This window comes from Alligator sinensis, unplaced genomic scaffold (assembly GCF_000455745.1).
Source record: "Alligator sinensis unplaced genomic scaffold, ASM45574v1 scaffold608_1, whole genome shotgun sequence".
NCBI lineage: Eukaryota > Metazoa > Chordata > Crocodylia > Alligatoridae > Alligator > Alligator sinensis.
The window spans coordinates 203,471-222,208 of NW_005842799.1; the positions used below are offsets into that span (position 1 = coordinate 203,471).

The window sequence follows — 18,738 nt, forward strand, 5'->3', positions numbered from 1 at the left end:
GCGGCCCGGCCCAACCCAGGCGGGGTGAGGGAGGGGGGTGAGAAGGGGGACGGGCGGAGACTCCATTCCCTCAAACGCTCCGCCCTTCCCGGAAGCGTCGGAAGGAGCTGAGCTGCCATTGGCGCGCGCGCTCACAGCCAGCTGCGGTGATTGGGTAGCACCTGTAGGACATTGTCTCCGTCCCAGTCCTCCCCCCGGCGCCAGCTCGGAGTGGTGCGAGCCCCCATTGGCTCGGCGCCTGCGCCAAACGCTGACTCCGCCCCCTCCCCGACTTGTTTGTAAACATTCTCTCCCGCCCCGAGGGGGCGGGCGCTCGGTTGCCCCTAGCGACGAGGAGACGGCGCTGACTGGCCCCTCCGGGCTCTCAGTCATTCCGGGCTGGGCCAGAGGGGGAGAGGATTGCCCGGGGCAGGTCCTGTGCGCCGGGCTCGGTCTGCAGGGGGCCGTGGCCGGGCTGCACGAGTGCAGCGGGAGCGACTGCGGGACCAGCCCAGGCTGTCCTGGCTTGTGTCCCGCTTCCCCCCAGTACAGGGGCGCGGGCTGCGGCACCTCGGGATGCGCCTCGCCGCTCTCCCGCCTGTGACCACACTGGTGCGCGGGGAGGGGCGCGGCGATGAAGTCCTGGGGGCAGAGAAACGGGTTAAAATCCCGGTTTGAAGACAGTGGGGCAGTACAACTGCACCGTGGGTGGTACCCACTCATGAGGATGCAGGTGTCGGAAAATCAAGTCCGAAGTTGAGGGTTGGCAAGAGTGTCTCAGCTTTAATTTCTAGGAAAACATGCGTTTCTGGTCCTTGATATAAAGAAGAGCTCGAAAGCGTGAAGCACTATCCCCTGCAGGCTAGAAAACTAGAAAGCAAACGACAAGGACAAAATGTATCATTGAAAAAATATCTCATGACTTGTTAGCCAGCTTCATGCTTTAGAGGGGACTGATATATTTGAGGCGCCATAGGCATGGACTTTTAATTTTGCTGGGGGGGTAAAATTATGGCCCCCCCCACCACAGCACAGCTGGAGTGGGTGGGGCTGGATGCGGGCTGCCTGCTGCTGCCCTCCTCTGGGGAAGCTCCAGGCTGGCCACACAGCCATGGCGAGGCACCCCGTAACTGCCCAGCAGCAGCGAGGATGGTGCTGCAGGCTTGTGCCACTTGCTGCTGCCAGGTGGGCGGTGGGTAACCATGGCAGTACAGCCAGCGTGGAGCTTCCCCAGGGAAGGGCATCAGGGTAGGGAGATCCAAGACTGCAGCAGGCAGCCCTCGTCTGCCCCTACACCGTGCATAAATCTGGGGAGCAGGTGTCCACCCATGCTCCCCTCTGGGAATGTACACAGCAGCAGGGAGCTGCCCCCCACACCCCTCTTGAGGAGCCACCTGTGGGTCTCTCCTGGGCCCCATGCACCCAGCCCTGGCTGTTCAGTGCCCCCTGGCGCAGCCTCTGCCCCACCCCCTCACTGTGGGGGCCTCAGTCTGCACCCCTCCCCATTGACTTACCCATAGGCAGCTGAAAGAGCTGCTCTCCACCACTGCCTAGGGCTGTATTCCTGGCCACATGCATCTGTGCACAGGGCAGCACACATGCACATGGTGCCCCCTGCATCCTGCTCACCACAGCCCCTTGCAGGCTGGAACTCTTCCAGCTGGAAGGGGAAACCCACCATTTCCTGTGTTTTTCCACAGTGAATGGAAAACCTGGATCCCTGCATGATACTGGGAATCTGGGACAAATGCTGTCCCAGAGTCATGCAGCCCAGGACCAGGACTTGATGTTCCCATTTCGAGACTGTCCTGCCCAATTAGGGATGAGTAGTCAGCCTATGCTCCTTCCCACCAGAGCCCACGGCCCTTGGGCCTCCACACTCTTGGCACCAATGAGTAGCTGGGTTTGGCAATCCTGACAAAACTACACCTCTGCTACATTCAGAGACCTGAGGAGAAACATCTTACATTTGAAAGCTTCTCTAACTTTATCCCAACTACACAATTGATCCAATAAAAGATACCACTTTAAGAAATCCTTGCCCCTCATTATTTCTGGACAATCACAGCTACAACATCACTCTTACATTGCCTCAAAACAGAGACATTTTACTAAACCAGTATTGGTTACATTACATAGTATAGATCTGCCCACATGCTGGGACTTTCATTTTCAGTAAGCAGCACCTCCCACTAAAAACAGCAGCAGGTCCATTCTGCCAAGTTTTACGCAAAGTAAGGGCCACCCCCAGATTCCTAGGAAGTTGTCAGTACAGGCCTCCTTGGGGAAGCTGTTTGAATACCCCTGTTTAGGAGAAGCAAGGTGGGATGAAGTGATGTGTAAGTGTATATCTTAAAGTGTATGTCTTTGCATTACTTATTTGCATAAACACTTAATCTTGAAGGAGAAAGAGAAACTAAGAAGAGTATGGGCTAGGAAGGCATTCGGGTGGCCCTATGTAAAGGGTAGACAACTTCCCGGTTGCATTTACTGAGAAACGCTGATCATGTTAAAGAGCATTAGATTCTTCTCTGGAGAGTAAAAAGTAAACAGTCTTAGTGATAAAAGAGAAATACAAAGGTTGCATTTACTTGAAAATAAAAACAACCATTGTAATATAGGAAAGGCCAAAATAAAAGTGAGGCTTGTTTATACAATAAGGTTCTGTTTGTTATCAGGCTTTTAACTATATTAGTGATTCTTCTGAAATACAATATCTACAGATAACTTTGGCTGCTTGCAGGCAAAAAACAGTGCTTTACTTTAAACTTGGTCTATTCCTGCATCAAGCTCCCCGCATGCATGCCCAGATGAGGCAGCACCTTAGTTGGACCCAGTTCACCTGGTGTCTGTAAAGATCAAGCACTTTAGTGGGGCTTTTTTGGCACTTTTACCTAATAGCTGATTGAATAAGCTTTAGTGTAAAGCACCAAAAAGCACCACTAAAGTGCCCAATCTGTAGACACTCTGGGGCCCAGTCGAAGTAATACACTGCTGCTTCTGATAAAGCATGCTTTTTTTTTTTACCGTCTGTGCGTCCACTTATGCTTTAGCAACTGCTCTTGAGCAGCTTGGGGCCAGGTGGTCCTTGCTCGGGCCCTGTCTCTCCAGCACCAATGTCCATCGTGCGCTGCCTCCTAAGGGAAGCTGCTGTTGTTCAACTGCCATGTCTTGTTCTTGAGTTCAGATGCGAGAGGTTCCCATTAGATTCAGACTTGCTTGGAGGCGTTGTGTACAGATGTCCTTGGGGCTCTGCCTCCCCTACGTCCCTTCCATGCACCAACTTGGTGGTCTCTGCCATGTAGCTGATGACTCCAGCTCTTCTAAACACTTACATGCAGTGTCACCCCCCAATCGGGTCTCTAGTAGGTTCCTACTGGGTTGTTCTGCAGGTGTAGCATCCATGGGCATGCTGGCAGCTGGTTGGTCACTCTCTCTGCTGTACTTGGCCTGCAAAAGGCTCAAAGGACATGAGAAAATGGTCTTGCTCCCTATGACCATTTCCCTGGGTTGGCAAGCCAGCTGGCCTGGAAAAACAGTCTTCCATCCTGGAGTCCCCGACGGCTTCTGGTCCCTTGGCCCTGGTGAGGGTACCAAGCAAATGTGGCCTGTATCTCTGGCCCAAGGAGTAATGCACAAATAAACAAGAAAAAGAAAAAACAATTAGGAGGCAGTGATTTCTTCTACTCATGCCTCCCTGCAGACTGCAGGGCCATCAGCCCCTGGGCTTTCTCCTCTTCCCCGGTACTGAGCATCGCTCCCCAGCAGGACAGAATCCTTTTCGGGACCATCCTTGTCAACCCCGATCTGTAGCACAGCCAAATGTGCTGGCCAGGAGTGCACAACTGTAGCACGACTATTGCTCCCTGTCTTTCCCTCTGCAGCTAGCTTTTGTAGCTGACTGCCAGTGCTGGTCACGACTCTTTTGGTTTTCCCAGGTCATGGCTCTTTTGGGGCCATCTCCCCAGGTCCTCAGGCTTTTCCCCATCGCCTTTCTGCCCCCAGGGCAGCAGTCTCCAGCTCTTTGGGCTTGTTGTTCTGCGACAGTCTTCAGGGTGCATGTGTCTTTAGTGGAGAGAGTTCATTAAAAAGGGATATTGTTAACTTTGTATGGGGTGAAGACAGAAGTGACAGTTTTCACCCAGTTTGGCCACAAAGCAGTCCATAGCTGTGACCAAACACAAGTGCACGGCTGCAGATTGCTTTGATTGGGTGAAAATCTGAACCCTCATTGCACGAGGGGTCAGATGAAGAATGTCTTCTGTAACTTGAGGTTGCCTGCCTCCTAGCCTTGTTGCTGTTTTCAGAATGGGAAGGAAAAGGAGCGGAGGGAGTTTGATCTGGGGGGTTTTTAGCCCCTGCTGGAGGGTGGAGCTGTTGCTAGGGGAAACCAGCTGCTGGTTGGCAGCCAGCAGCTAGATTCCCCTCCCCCTGGAACCAACAGTGAACTTCTGTTTGCTCCTAACTCAGAAGGCTGCCTGCAAAGCATTCTCAGTTGCAGCAGGGAGCTACACTTCTGTGTGCACCCCAAATTATATAAATTTGTGCCTTTTCAGACTGAGGGAAGACAGTGTTAGCATGAAATCGGTTTTAGTTAATTTTCAAGGAAATGTGCAGTATCCTAAATCATGGTGGGCCTTCTACCTTACTTAAGTCCCCAAGGTTTTTATCATTTTAGAAGCAATATACCACCTGTATATTGTATACAATGTAGGAAGCCACCTATGTTTTTCTCTGATCCTGAAGTAATTCTTTTAGTGACAAAGTACAGCTCCCTTAGACTTACAGACACATATAGTAACTCTCGCTTTTAGTCATTCTACTCTTCTCCCCTCCCCTTTTGTTTATATCCATGATGTACCACTGTGAAAGACTTGCTGTTATATATGACAATTACTGTGCCCTCTCATGTTTTACTACATTTCCCTAATCAGAGCTTGACAACAGGATGTTATAGCTCATTATTATTGAGTAGTGATTGTGTAAGGAGAGCGCTGTGTTTATAAGCGAAAAGGCAATACCTTTTGTTTCTGAACCTTTTGACCACTACATTTTCCTGTAGACTGATAGGCTTAGAGAAATGCCTGGTTCAGGTAATATTTATACACACTTCATTTCTTGTTTGCTGGTTCATATCTGGCCTGGATCATTAATAATAGAAAATATTAACATGTATCATCTGGTCCACAAAATGTTGAATTCAGTCCAGTTCCAAGAAAACAGGTATCTTTGTCACAGAGTTCATGGTCATCAATTTTGTAGACCTTATTGTCAAGCTGAATAAGAGAATAAATGGTGTATGGACCACGTTAAAAAAATTACTCAAATTCCTTGTCTCTCCTTTTCCAAATCTTATAGTCTTTCTTGACTTTGTGCAGAATGCTGCTGGCTCTTATACATGGTTTCTCCATTACAGACTGAATATATAATAAGATGCCAATTTGTATTGTCATAACATATTTGACAGCTGTGCTTAATTCAGGCAGAGAGCCCAAAATGATACAACTAGCTCCAATTAAATAAACATTTTCTTGTAATCTTTCTCTTATTTCACATCCCAGTGCTTTAAAATCTGTACCAGTGCTGCTCAGCCTTTCAGCCCCAAAGATCAGATGAGAGCATGAGGCCAATCTGCAGGTGAAAACCCACAAGCAGCGTAGGTGCACACATCAGCCTAGCCTTACATACTGGATCCAGGTTCAGGGCAGCCTGGCACGCTAGCCCAATTCAGTGCATGGGGCTGTGTCATTTCACAAGCAGGGCTCCCCATGGGATGGATGACATAGCCTCATACACCAGATTTAACCCTCAGACTGGAAGTTGAGTACCAGTGGTATATACTAATACATAGTCACCAGGAATTCTGGTTCTCTCTGATAAAGAAATTCCCCAATTTTCAGATTTAAAAAAAAGCAACCCAAAATCTACATTTTTCCATAATTAAAATGAAACACTACTTTATATATATTAATGTTGTTTCATTTTGATCACAAAAAAATGTGGATTTTGGGTTACTTTTTTAAATCCAAAACTTGGGCATTTTTTTTTTCAGAGAAAACCAGGATCCCCGGTAGTCACCAATGTTTGTTTTAAAAAGGATAAAATCAACTTGATCTTTCTGCAAGTAACAAAGTTATTTCCTTCAAAATATTTCATTTATTAGCATATCTTGTTGTAGATCTTTATAATTTCTGGAAAAAAAATTATAAGGGTTTGTTGACACATGAATAGCTACATATGCATCCAGAAATAGAAGACCAACCCATAGCAGTTTTGGGTTATACATAACCATCTAGATGAACAAATCTGGTCATTCAAGCATCCAGAAAGGAATCAAAATCCACCCTAGGGAAGTAATCCTTCAAGGTCTTCTGTTAGGGTACAAAGAGATACATACACACAGCACCCCTTTAACTTCACTGGGGTTCTATAACTTTACAGGGCATCTGCCCACACAGTACACTCTACTGGATGGGGGCTTTACTGGCAATCAGTAGAAAGAATGAAACTGTATATATACAAAGTGCTGTTTGTAAACAGATTTTTCAAACTGAAAAAATAGGAATATTTTTCTACTTTAATTTAATATTGGAAAGCACATCATTTTCTGATCAAAATGTCATTTAAAATTGGTCTTTAGAATTAGAGTGTTTTATATGAAGGATTAGAAAAATGAGGAAACATTTCTGACGCAGAGATGATAAATCATGTATCAGCTGATCTAATGCACTGAAATTTTAATTCAGAATATGTTATTAAAAGGTTTGAAAATATTTCACACTAAAAACCATAAAGCATTTGTTATCCTGAGTCTGTAACGCCAGAGGTCTCCTTTGGACTTGTCTACACTGCTGCAGCTGCAGGTTCCTGCACACACTGCTTACACTTCACCCACCCACATCCATACTCAGCATCCACCCACAGAATGCTCCAAACCTAGAAATATGTCTGGGAGGTTGCTCAATGCTCAACCCTCTCTGCTCTTCGTCTCCAGAAAGCCCAAGAGTAAACATTGTGGATGAAACCAGAGCAGCCTCACTAACAAATCTCCAGATTTGGAGCATGTCAAAGGATGCATGAGGGAGGCATGCTCAGGCCTGGAGTCCAGAACCTGCTGTGGCAGCAATGTAGATGTGCACTTTGTATCACCAGCAAAGAATGTCAGTTCTGTACTGACAGTCTTTGCTGGTGATTCAAGGAATATTTTGGAAATATAACTGTACCCTAACTCGTCTTTTTCCCTGAATTGGCCTGTTGGCCTTTGTAAAATTAGTACAAATTAGGGAAACCTGAAAGCTGTTCTAGCCTGCACTGGAAGCTAAACTGGATCACAAAAGCCACTGAGGAGAACAGTTGAAAACTACCTCCTGTCTGTCCATGTATTAGCAATGGAGGTATTGGTGGTAGTTGACCATATGGTTAAAGTTACAAAACACTCATTATAAAACCTTGTTTTCAGATATTTATAGTTTGCTAAACTAACCATTAAGCTGAAGTTTACCAAGATGGGTTCAGCCATTTCAGAATATGAGACAGCACTTCTCTGGGCAAAAGTTATATGATTGTGTAAATCACTGGGGCCAACCTTTTTGGCAGGCAGGCCAAAGTAAGCCCCACACCCTCCCTGAGTATCACTCTGATCCCCTTCCCCTGCTTGATCTGCTGCTCTGTTTTCTTCTCCCTGCCCTGTACAGGCAGTCTTCGACTTACACCTTTGAGTTGTGACGAACATCGCTTACAACATTTATAAATTACACCCCATTTCAACATTCCAACGTGGGTTTCATCTTTACGACAGTCAGCTTCATACAGCTGGTAAGTGGTGGAAGGGGAGGGGGGAGGGAAGGGACATCAGGGTGCAGATCAATGCCACTGCAGTCAGGGAGGGGCTGGGGCTGGGGCAAGTGCAGCCCAGCTGGGACCGGGTGGGCGCGGGGGAGGATGCTCCTGCTGCTGCATGCTGCTTGTCTGGCATCCCGACTGGCGGTTCCCTCCGCTGCTTCTGCCGCTGTTCTGGGAGGTCATGGGGGGGCGTGTGCCCCCAGTTCTGCAGGTGGCTGGGGCTGGGGCTGCACCTAGCTCTGCTCCGGACATGCGGTGGGGGCTACAGCAAAATTTCAGGTGTCTGCAGACTCCCCATAGCCCCCACTCCTTCGCCCACCCCATCCCAAACTGGGGGTACATGCCCCCCCATGCCTTCAAAGCTGTGACTTGTCCAGGGGGCATGGGCAGCAGCTCCTGCTTCTGTGCACCACTTGTCCAGAGACAGTGCAGCAGCTCCTCTCTGTGCCCATTCCACCCTGGCTGGGCAAGTGATGGGAAAGCATGGATAGGGCATGTGCCCCTGGATCAGGGCAGGACAGGCAGCAGAGCAAGGGCTATGAGGGGGCTGCAGCCACCCAAAAATTTGCCATAGCCCCTGCCACCCACCCAGAGTGCAGTCCAGTGTAGCCTCAACCCCACCTACCCCACCCTGTGCAGATCCGGGGGCACACCCCCCGTCCTCTTCTGGACCAGCGGTGGGAACCGCCTATCAAGCCGCCAGATGAGCAGCACTCCGCAGTAGGAGTCACAAGGCCCCCCTTCCTGTGGCCACCTGGCACCAGCTGGGCAGTGCTTGCCCCAGCCCCAGCCCCAGTCTCTCCCTCACTGCGGGGAGCGTTGATCTGCACCCCCAAACCTCTTCCCTTCCCCCTCCCCTTCCACCACTTACCAGCTGCACGCAGTATCGACCATTGTAAAGGCACCAATACCTCATTTGTAACACTGTTCCTGTGGGAAAATTAGTTCTGAGTTACAACGTTTTGACTTAAGATGCAGTTTTCAGGAACCAATTGTGTTGCAATTCTGAGAATTGCCTGTATTTCCTACTATAACAGGGGGCTCTCGGAGCCGATCTGCCATTGGCCCGCCCACCTGTTTCTGGGCCAACTGCCTGCCTCCTGTTCTGCCACGCCTTGTTTCTTAATTAGGTGGGAGCCTGCCCATTCTTGCCCCAATGCCAGGGGACTATCTGTGGCTCTGTTCCTCCCCTACACTGCAGCCCAAGCCTCGCAGGTGGCATCCAGGTGACAATGCTCCCAGGCTACAGCCGGACCAAGCTTAGCCTGTGTTGTCAGGCCTCAGACACACATCCATTCATACCTCCCTCCTCTCACTAGGGCCTCTCACACTCCACCCCCTCTCACAGGCTCTCTTTCACACATCAACAACTTATACCACTTTGCTCCCTCTTGAAGCGGGCCCCTTCAGCCATAGGCTTTATCTAGCGCACACCTTTGGTGGCAGAAGTACCATCTTTTGGGCCTCTCCCACAACCTGTACCAGGGTAGTGGCTAGCCAGTTACCCAACCAGGGCCAAGCTTGCCCTGGCCCCTCTCAGGACAACTCTACACAAACTCACACACACCGGGCTCTCAGCCCTCTAGCTTCCCCCTTCACTGGGGCTCCACATCTTTTGCCCCCTTCACTGGAGCAGAGGGGATTCCCTCCCCAGTGGGGGCTCAGGTGGGTGTAGCCATGCCTGGCCCCAGGTGCTACCCACAGTGATGTGGGGGCTAGGGGTTATTGAGGCACCCCGACCTGCCTTCCACCAGGGCGGTAACTGATCTGGTATTTCCCTGCAGGTTCCCACGCCACTGGGAGCCCCACCAGGCCACCCACTCCTGGCAGGGTGTAGTTTTAGGTCATGTCCAGGACCAAGAGCCTCCTGCTCCTACCTGAAGATGTTCCATTCAGCAGTTCAGCCAGGCAATATTTCTGCCTGGCCTGCCAGCAGCAATCTGCTCCATTTATATAGGTAGCCAGTGTCTCAAAATGGCTGCCCCAATCAAGCACCCGCTGGCTGTTTTGCACCAACAGTGCCCTGCCACACCTACTGAAGCTGGTGATCTGCTTTCTGCTCCATGCACTGTCCACTGCTGTGCTGCCAGCTCCCTTCCTAATCTACTGTGTGCCACACATGGAAACTTCCCATGCCACAGGTTGGCCACTCCTGGTGTAAATAAAGGCTATATCATCAAGCATATGATTTAGGTTGCACAGGCAACCTTAATAGTAGATTCCTACCTTTTAAATGCTTGGTTTTGCAAACTTGATATTCTTGATATAAAGGTGTTGTATGCAGTTGACTGAAAAGTCAGTGTCCCAATTTGCTGTGTGTTAAACAAGCTCATAGGAATCTACAGTCCCTACTGCAAAGAGCTCAACAGCCCCAAAACAGGTTTTCAGCTGACTGAGTTTATGCAGCGCTTTTGTAGAAGGTGTGAGTTAAGTGTGACCAGTCAGTGGAGGCTGTGATCACACACTTCAAAAAGTGACTAAACAGCATGATTATGTTAGAAATAATAAAGAATTCCTTATACTAACAACAACCAAAGACCTCAGTGGTGCAGGAGCTTTAGGGCTAGATTCTTACTTCATTACTTCCAAAGCTGTCCTGCTGTTTCCAGGTGAATGAAAATAACCCCACATTTGATTTTGCGAAGCAAGAAGAAAATTCCAAACCAAAGAGTAAACAGAATAACCTTGAAAATATTTCCTTTATGGGATTAAAGAGGAAAAGCAACCTCTTGTTATGCAAACTAGTGACAGTAAAAGTTCTGTTATCTGGCATCTGCCAAGCCAGCATGCTCCACTAACCGGCATGCCGGCTTCTAAGATGAAGTGAAACAGGATTCTCTGAGCCCCCATGGCTTGGGGCAAAGCAGCCTGCTGAGCCCCCACGGCTCGGGGCAAAGCAGCCTGCGCTGCCAAGCCCCTATGGCCTGGGGGCATAACAGGCTGTGCAGAGCTGTGCGGGCCGCATGGAAGCTGTGGCAATGCCGTGGGAGGGGCAGAGGGACGCCCCAGATGCAGCGTGAGAAGCGGCGGCCAGGGCTGCTCAATTAACCAGCATATTTTGTTATCCGGCATCCCCCATGCCCAGGGGATGCCAGATAACAGAGCTTTTGCTTGTAATAAGGAAGTGTTGCAAAGGAAAATAAAAATTTTTAGTATAACAGAACAACTTTTCTTGGTGACAGTGTGAGATGGCATACAACTACAGCATAGCTGAAGCAACAATTTCTTAAAGCTGAATTTTCAAAATGCTCTAAAATTCACTTGGGAAAGTTAGAGCAATCTGTTTAAGAGCATCTGCAGGTTAAGGTTTTGTTTCTTTACCTGGTTTTCATTGACACAGAAAAAGCGTAAGACTCACATACCAAAAGAAGTGTTATAATGGTGTAATTTTGAGGGAACAACCAGTACCAGAAGTTTTGTGAGATTTATACAAGGCATGCATAAAAACTCAACAATATGAGTTAGAAGCACATGGGGAAAGACCAAGGAGTTCCCAGTCAAGGTTCAGGTCCATCAGGGTCAGCGTTAAACCCATCCCTGTTCGTCCTACACCCAGTATAAAATATTTGGAAGGGTGGCCCCAATGAATGATGTTTGTTGATGTTCTGATCTTGATTGCAGAAAGTAGAGAACAGGCAGAAAGTGCTTTGGACAGATGGAGTCATATATTGGAAAGGTGCAGTCTATACATCAGCAAGGGAAATAAACAAGAGCATATGTCATACATATTTTCATGCAATAGCAAGGGGAATACACCTGTGGCACTGGGTGACTAGCACATATAATCCGTTTAAGTGCCTAGGGTCCATAGTGGAAGAAAACAGAGAAATAGCTGAGCAGGAAAATAAATAAAGCCCGGGTGAAACTGAGGAAGGTGCTTGGAATGGTTTGAATAGATAATGCCAATACACATGAAGGAAAAACTGTACAAAATAGTGCTGTTGTATAGCTCAATGTTGGGCAATGAAGAAACAAAAAATGCTCGTGATTGTGATGGAGATGAGTATTTTGAGATGGATTTGTGGACTCAGCAAAAAATGATGATGTAAGGGTCAAAGAGATGCAGCAGCAGGGGAGGGGGAGGGAAAGGAGAGCATGACCAGAGGGGGGAAGGGGTGCTTTAGTCTGCAGGGGGGCATGCCGGGAGCAGAGGTGGCAAGGGGTAGGCACAAGCAGGGGGCTAGCTGTTTGGACACCCCCTCCCCCCTGGCTTTCCCTCTGCCATTGTGGCAGGGGGATAAATTAAAGACAACCCTCCAATAATTACATTCTATACATGGGAAATTATAACAAATTTATAAATGTTTCATGCATAGAAACTAATTATTGGGACATCACCTTAAATTCAGGGTCATCTTAGATTTGAGTAAACGTGGTATTAAGGTCTCTTTTATTTACTGCTAACTAGAACATCAGCATTGCAGAAAAAATAAGATGTATGCACTAGGAAACCAGGAAATATAGTACTAAAGGGATACTTACACAATACAATTGCAAACCAATAATCTTAGTTTCATGTTAAGTGTTTGTGAATACAGTACAGCAGTTTATTAATACTGCTTGTTTTATAGCTTATGTGTAGTTTCTGTAGTTGAATGTTTCTTGAGTCTGTATTAAAATATATTTTCTGGTCTAAGGCTGATCTAACCTATTACTTAGCAATGTTTTCTTTTGCAAAATACTTGAAGTAGTGCCATGACAAAAGAGGTTTTTGTTGATAAATTAATCCAAAACTGAATAATTTGTCTAATGGCAGTGGTACACGTTTTGCAGAAAACTGATAATTTCCTTAAAGAGTAACTCTAAGTAAAAAAGGTATGTAATTGATTACAAGTTAAATCTTTACACAACAGTTTAATTACTCTGATTTGTCTGATTTTGCTGTCCTTTATACCTTTTGCTTTGCCCTTCACCCTAATTACAGTACAGAAAACTTAAAACTTTAACTTTTAAGACTCTGTATGACTGTAAGTCTGTAGTGTCAGAAGTAAAACTGTTTTAATGGAGTTATTGTTTTGTGTCCACAGTGTTGAGGAAGCTCATAGGCTACTAATGCCCAGATTCACAAATGCACTAAGGCAGGATCTGGGTGCCTCAGGTCAAAAGCATAATTCACAAAAACCTTACCTAACTCTTAAGGCACTGGGAAGCATGCACGTTTCATCAGTGAATTTCCCTAGATGCTTAAATCTTTGCCCCTGTAGATGCACAGAACTGCCATCTTGGCGGATCCAAGTGGCTCAGCATGTTTCTCATACCTATGCTTGTTGGGAATTCACAAACTAAGTGTTGTTGAGCCTAAGTCCCCAATCCAATAAATCTCCTCTGGACATAGCCAGCATACACCAACAACAATGAATTCACCACAAAGCACAACAGCTATGGCTACTTTCATTAAAAGACATGTCTGGAGGAGGAGGAGGAGGAGGAGGAGGAGGAAACGATGATACCTTTAACCACCTTTGGGTGCATCTATGTGTTGCCTTATGGTGCCATAGTAACATGCTATGTCACTGTACAGCATGCTACAGCAATGTATTGATCACATGTGTCTACATGATATTGCTACCTACGTTGCTGCAACAGCATACTCCCTGGGTATAGCACGTCACTACGGCAACATAGTGGCAAAATTTACCTATGCACTGCATGCACGGCACAGTAACCACCCATACTGCTCTGTGCTTTAGTACTTCCAAAAGGAAGTACTAAAGCTTGGCAATATGTAGATGCACCCTTTGTGTAATATCCTAAGAGTTAGAACAGCAGTGTTCAACCTTTTGGCCCCACAGGCCATATGATTGGTATGGAGCTGGTTCATGAATTGAATCAATCTGCACCTGTCCAGATTGGGTCCTAGGGCCCAGCACCCCCCTCCTTGCCCCACACTGCAGGATTGGACCCCAAGAGCCTGGTGCCAGCCCCTTCTGCCCCAGTGCTGGCATCAAGCATTTGGATCGAGGGCTCAGGACCCCAGGGCTCCCCACAGGTCTGGAAATTTGGCAGCACTCCCCACTGCCAAATTTCTGTATTTGTGGGGAGTGCCATGGTTGACATGGCCCCATGGGCTGGATCTGACCCTCAGGCCACAGGTTGGCCATCTCTGGGTTAGAATATTCATCCACAAAGAAGTAAGGGCTTTAAGGTCTGTCTTAGCCTGAAAGAGTTCAAACCCACATCTCTCAGCTCCCAGAAGAGAGCTTTAGCAACAAGAGTGGTTGAAAAGTGCCATTGTGGAGCAAAGAGTGAAAGATTTATAGCACCTACAAGAGGGATCAAGACAGAGCATAACTCTATAGTCCAGTGAAGAGGACAGTCAGCTGGGGCAGCATAGGGAGTCCTGAGTTCTGTTTCCTGGTCATAGGACTGCTTAGGCACTGATCTCTGCCTAATAAAACAGCAGGATGGGGCAATTTTGACTATCTACATATAGCCTGCTCAAAAGTCATTTTTTAAGTTTGAGGTTTATAGGCAGAGTGTCTCAATAATTTAAACGAGTTCTTGGAAAAGATGTTTCTAGATCACATAAGGGAAGCTATTTTCATTTTTATCTTATGAAACAGAGGAGAGTTGGTTCATAACATAACTCACTGAGTAATACTGATCATAATTCAGTTCAACACGCTCTTCAGAGGAATCATACCACAAATTGCCGCTATTTCAACATTAAACTTTAGAAAGGAAGATTTAAAAAAAAGGAAGTTGTCAAAATAATCTGAAAGCCAAAGATGAGGAAATTAAAACTTTCGTTCATTGTGGAGATCACTTGAACACAAGGTAAGAAGGGCAGAAGGCACACAAAAACTTTAAAAAAGAAAGCAAAAAGATAAGAGGGAAAAGAGGTTATTCCAGAAAGAGAGAAGTGCTCCAGAAAATGGATATCCAAACATAGTGAAGCAAACAGAAATTTTGAGTAAAACATAAAACAAAAATTAGAAGGGCTATAAATAGGAACCTACTGGTTTCACAGGCAGAACACAGGCCAGGGCAGCCATTTCATGGGTAAAGTGCAGCCCCCCTGGCAAGGCACCCCCTGCCTGTCTGGCTGCAGCAAGGGGCAAAACTCTGCACTACCACCTCTGCTTCTGCTGGGTGGGCAGGGGGCACCTCACCATGGCAGCACAGGCCTCACAGCAGTGGCAAGGAGCTTCCCTGCCTGGCCCTGCTCTGCCCTGCCCATTGGGCTGCAGGGGGACAGGAGGAGGACAGGAAGCCCGAGCACACAGCGGGCAGACCACGCCTACCCTGTGCACAGATCTGGGAGGCATATGCTGTCCCTGCTCTCCCCAGGACTGCATGCAACATTGGGGAACCAGCCCCATCCCCCAGACAAGCCACCTGTGGTCCCATCCCACTCCCCACCAGGGCCCTGTGACTGCACATTCCAACCCCAGGCCCTAAGCCCCTTGCACTGCCTGGGCTTTTTGCAGGGGATGCAGTGCCACGCGCAGGGGGTGCACATGCACCCACGTGCACCCCCTACGAATTGCCCCTGCTGCACATTAGAAGGAATAATGTGAACAATTATTGTTCATTACTGAGTTCTAATTTAAATATAATTTCTTAAGAAAAGGACTTTGGGATGGCCATTGAAAGTTCAGTGGAAATCTCTGCTCCGAGAACAATATTGGTCCAACAAGCAATTCATTTTGGACAAATGCATAAGAAGTAGAAGCAATAAAGAAGAAAAGAAGGGAAAGTAATAAAGAAAATGAGAAAGAGTCATGAAATTTTAATAGGTATATATAAACCAATGGAATGGCCTCATCCAGAATACTTTGTTCAGTTCTGGTTAAGCTATTTTAGAAAAAGTAATACGAGTTCAGAGATGAACAAAATGATTAAGGCATGAAAAGGATGCCACATGTTGACTAAGAAGATTGGGACTCTATCTTAGAAAATTATATAAAATAATAAATAGCATAGTAAAAAAAAGGTGCTAGTTTATTCACTATTATAATACAAGAGCTAAAGAACATTCACCTAAAATATAAAGCAACAGATTTAAAAGTGATGGAAGGAAATGCGTATCTATTATTTTTAATACAGCACAGAATTAACCTGAGAAACTGTTACAAGGTATTATCAAGCTAAGTAGAATTTTTAAATAGCCTAAAAATGTATATTGATAATGAGCCCATCTAGACCTGTACTGGGATTTTTAATTTTAGAGCATGTTACTTTTCTTTATAAATGATAATGCCTCACACCATAATCCAGCCATTAACTGATGGTATTTAAAGATATTTCTCCTATAGGCAATTCTTTGATTGTCACAGTGGGATATCTTCCTTTGAAACATTTGGTATTGGAATGGCCATTGTTACAAACAAGCTACAAGCATGAGATAATTGATCTCATCCAGTGGAGCAAGGCCTCTGTCCCAAAAACTAATTTAAAATTTAAGATTATAAATATTTCAGCTCCCTTGTAGGGTTTTGGATTGTTGTCAAAAATAGCATTCGACCCTTTTATGACAGAAAATGGCACACCTGTTTGTTAATGAACTAATATCTTTCTATCTAGAAAGCACTAACAAATGTCAGAGCTACATTCAGCTATTAAGTGAAGAATCAGTGCTAAATAATGGGATATGAAATGGAAATGTGAGAAGAGTTAATACTCTTATGGCACTGACAGAAGTGACAATTTTTGCCTGATCTGGCCACAGAAAGCGGTTTATAGCTGTAACCAAACAAAAATGCACAGCTGCAAACTTCTTAAAAAATGGACGATTGGGTGAAAATCTGAACCCTCATTGCATGAGGGTACAGATGAAGACGTTTCAAAGCAAAGTGTCTTCTGTAACTTGTGTCTGCCTACCTCCCAGCCTGTTGCCATTTTAAGAATGGGAGTGGGGAAAGGGAATGGAAGGAGTTTGGTTTGGGGTTTTTTCAGCCCCCACTGAAGGCTGGGGCAGGTGCATTGGATCCCCCTCCCTAGGTGGGGTGGGGCTCCAATTCACCCACCTCACCCTCTGGCGTCAGCTGGTGAACTCCTAGAACCAGCTCCCGCTGCCCCCTTTCCTCAATCCAATTCTGAAAAAAACCCAGGCTCACAGAAGGAGGGGCCATTGCTAGGGAAAAACATCAGCAGGCTGGCAGACAGCAGCTAGATTCCACCCCCCCCCCAACCCCGAACCAACAGTGAACTTCTGTTTGGTCCGAGGGATCCTTGTAACTCAAAACGCTTCCTGCAAAGTGTTCTCAGTTACAGTAGGGAGCTGCACTTTGTCTGCACCTAAGATGTGAAGAGGGCACCAATTAAAAGTAGGTCAAAAATTCTACTTTTGGTGTGGGATGGAGAGTACATTAACTTCATAAATTAAATCTGTAACAGAGGTTTGCAGATTCTAAAATATTTTTGGGTGTTTATCTTTAAACATGGAAAAGGAAATGTATCTGTTCCTTACAAGTCAGACTACTAGGTACATGATTTGCCAAACTTCAAGCTTCAACTGGTTAGTCTGTTTTATAAAAGCTGGTTACATAATTAAAGACATCTGACTGAGAACCTGCCACAACTCCTTTTGAAGTCACTGGAAGGGTTCCAGTGCCCACAGTAGCTTTCTATGATTCCCTAAATATAATAACCCCACAGCTAAAAAATATATTTTAAGCCTTTTAAAAATCCAGTACACTTTGTATCTTTTCAAAGTAGGCTTAATGCAAGAGCCATGTCTAACTGGTCTTCAGGCCACTTGAATCACAGAGTTCTAAAACCAAGTCTGGCATTTGTGAATGCTACTGGTCTGGTCTCCAGAGGCTAGAAGTTGCTGTAGAGCTTAGCTTTTCTGAACGTTGAACCACAAATATCTAGAAACAGCATGGATGGTCTTTAACTATAGATTTAAGAAAGGTATTGTCATAGTTGTAAGTCTAGCTGTCCTTCCGTTTGATCTATACCTTCTGAATATAACTCATCAAATATCTCATGTATGCACCTCTGCTTGTTGGAATTGCAGGATCAGGGCCTAGATTAATATACCCATTATATCCACACTGCTTGCCTAGCAGATTCAAATACCAGTGGATCTGCAGGGCCCAGCACTGAGAAAGAAAATCCTTGAATATTTTACTGAGATTTGCCAGTGAGATTGTTAGTTGTGGTACTGCCTTTCTGATGCAAATGTATGTCTGCTAGAAAGGGGACATGGAACATATAAATACACAACTCTCTTCCTGTTTTTAATTAGAAAAGATTTTTGGAGATATGACTTTCTTGCACACTACACATAATCTCTGAGACCACAAAATTTGGATGTATATTTAAAAAATATGTTCAAATATTCACTATTTTAGTAGGTACAGAAATTACATTCTAATCAATCAGTGTTAATATTTTCTAGTGTTCTATTGTTGCATCCTCTCTCATTTATGTTTGGTAACATTTGAGACATGACAAGCCCATGTATGTCAAGTTTTAAATGTATTCCATATTGTATATATTAATATATCTTGAGGTACAAAAATACATTATATATATGGGACCAAACTGTGTTCTCAGTTAAACTGGAATAATTCTGATCCACCTCCCTTGTAACTGAGAACAGTTTAATATAGTCTGCCATGGAATACAAAATCTTTTGCAGAGAGTTTGGAATGAAGAACAGCTTGTAATTCAATTTCCTTCTTTGAAGTGAAGAGAAAATGTTGTACAGTATTTTCCAAAGTGAGCTTTGCTCCACTTAAAATGCTTGTTTTTGATCTTTCCAATACCTGAGAAAAGGCAGATTTAGGATTTGATTAGAAGGAGGATTGTCACGGCGGGGTCCTCGTGGAGGGCCGTGTGCTCCTTAAGGTCCCTCGCTCTGTGTCAGGCCGGCCCAAGGCACCCTCTAATTCTCGCCCGCCACGTCTTGCTGGAATATATATATGTAGTTGGGAGGCTGCCTATGACTCCCTGGGCACGGCTACT

At 45.9% G+C, this 18,738-nt stretch overlaps 1 protein-coding gene across 1 annotated transcript in view; it reads left to right on the forward strand.

The window, feature by feature from the left end:
• Positions 1–18,738, forward strand: part of DGLUCY (D-glutamate cyclase) — a 104,753-nt gene that overhangs the window by 379 nt on the left and 85,636 nt on the right. The gene's annotated exons all lie outside the window — the stretch shown is intronic.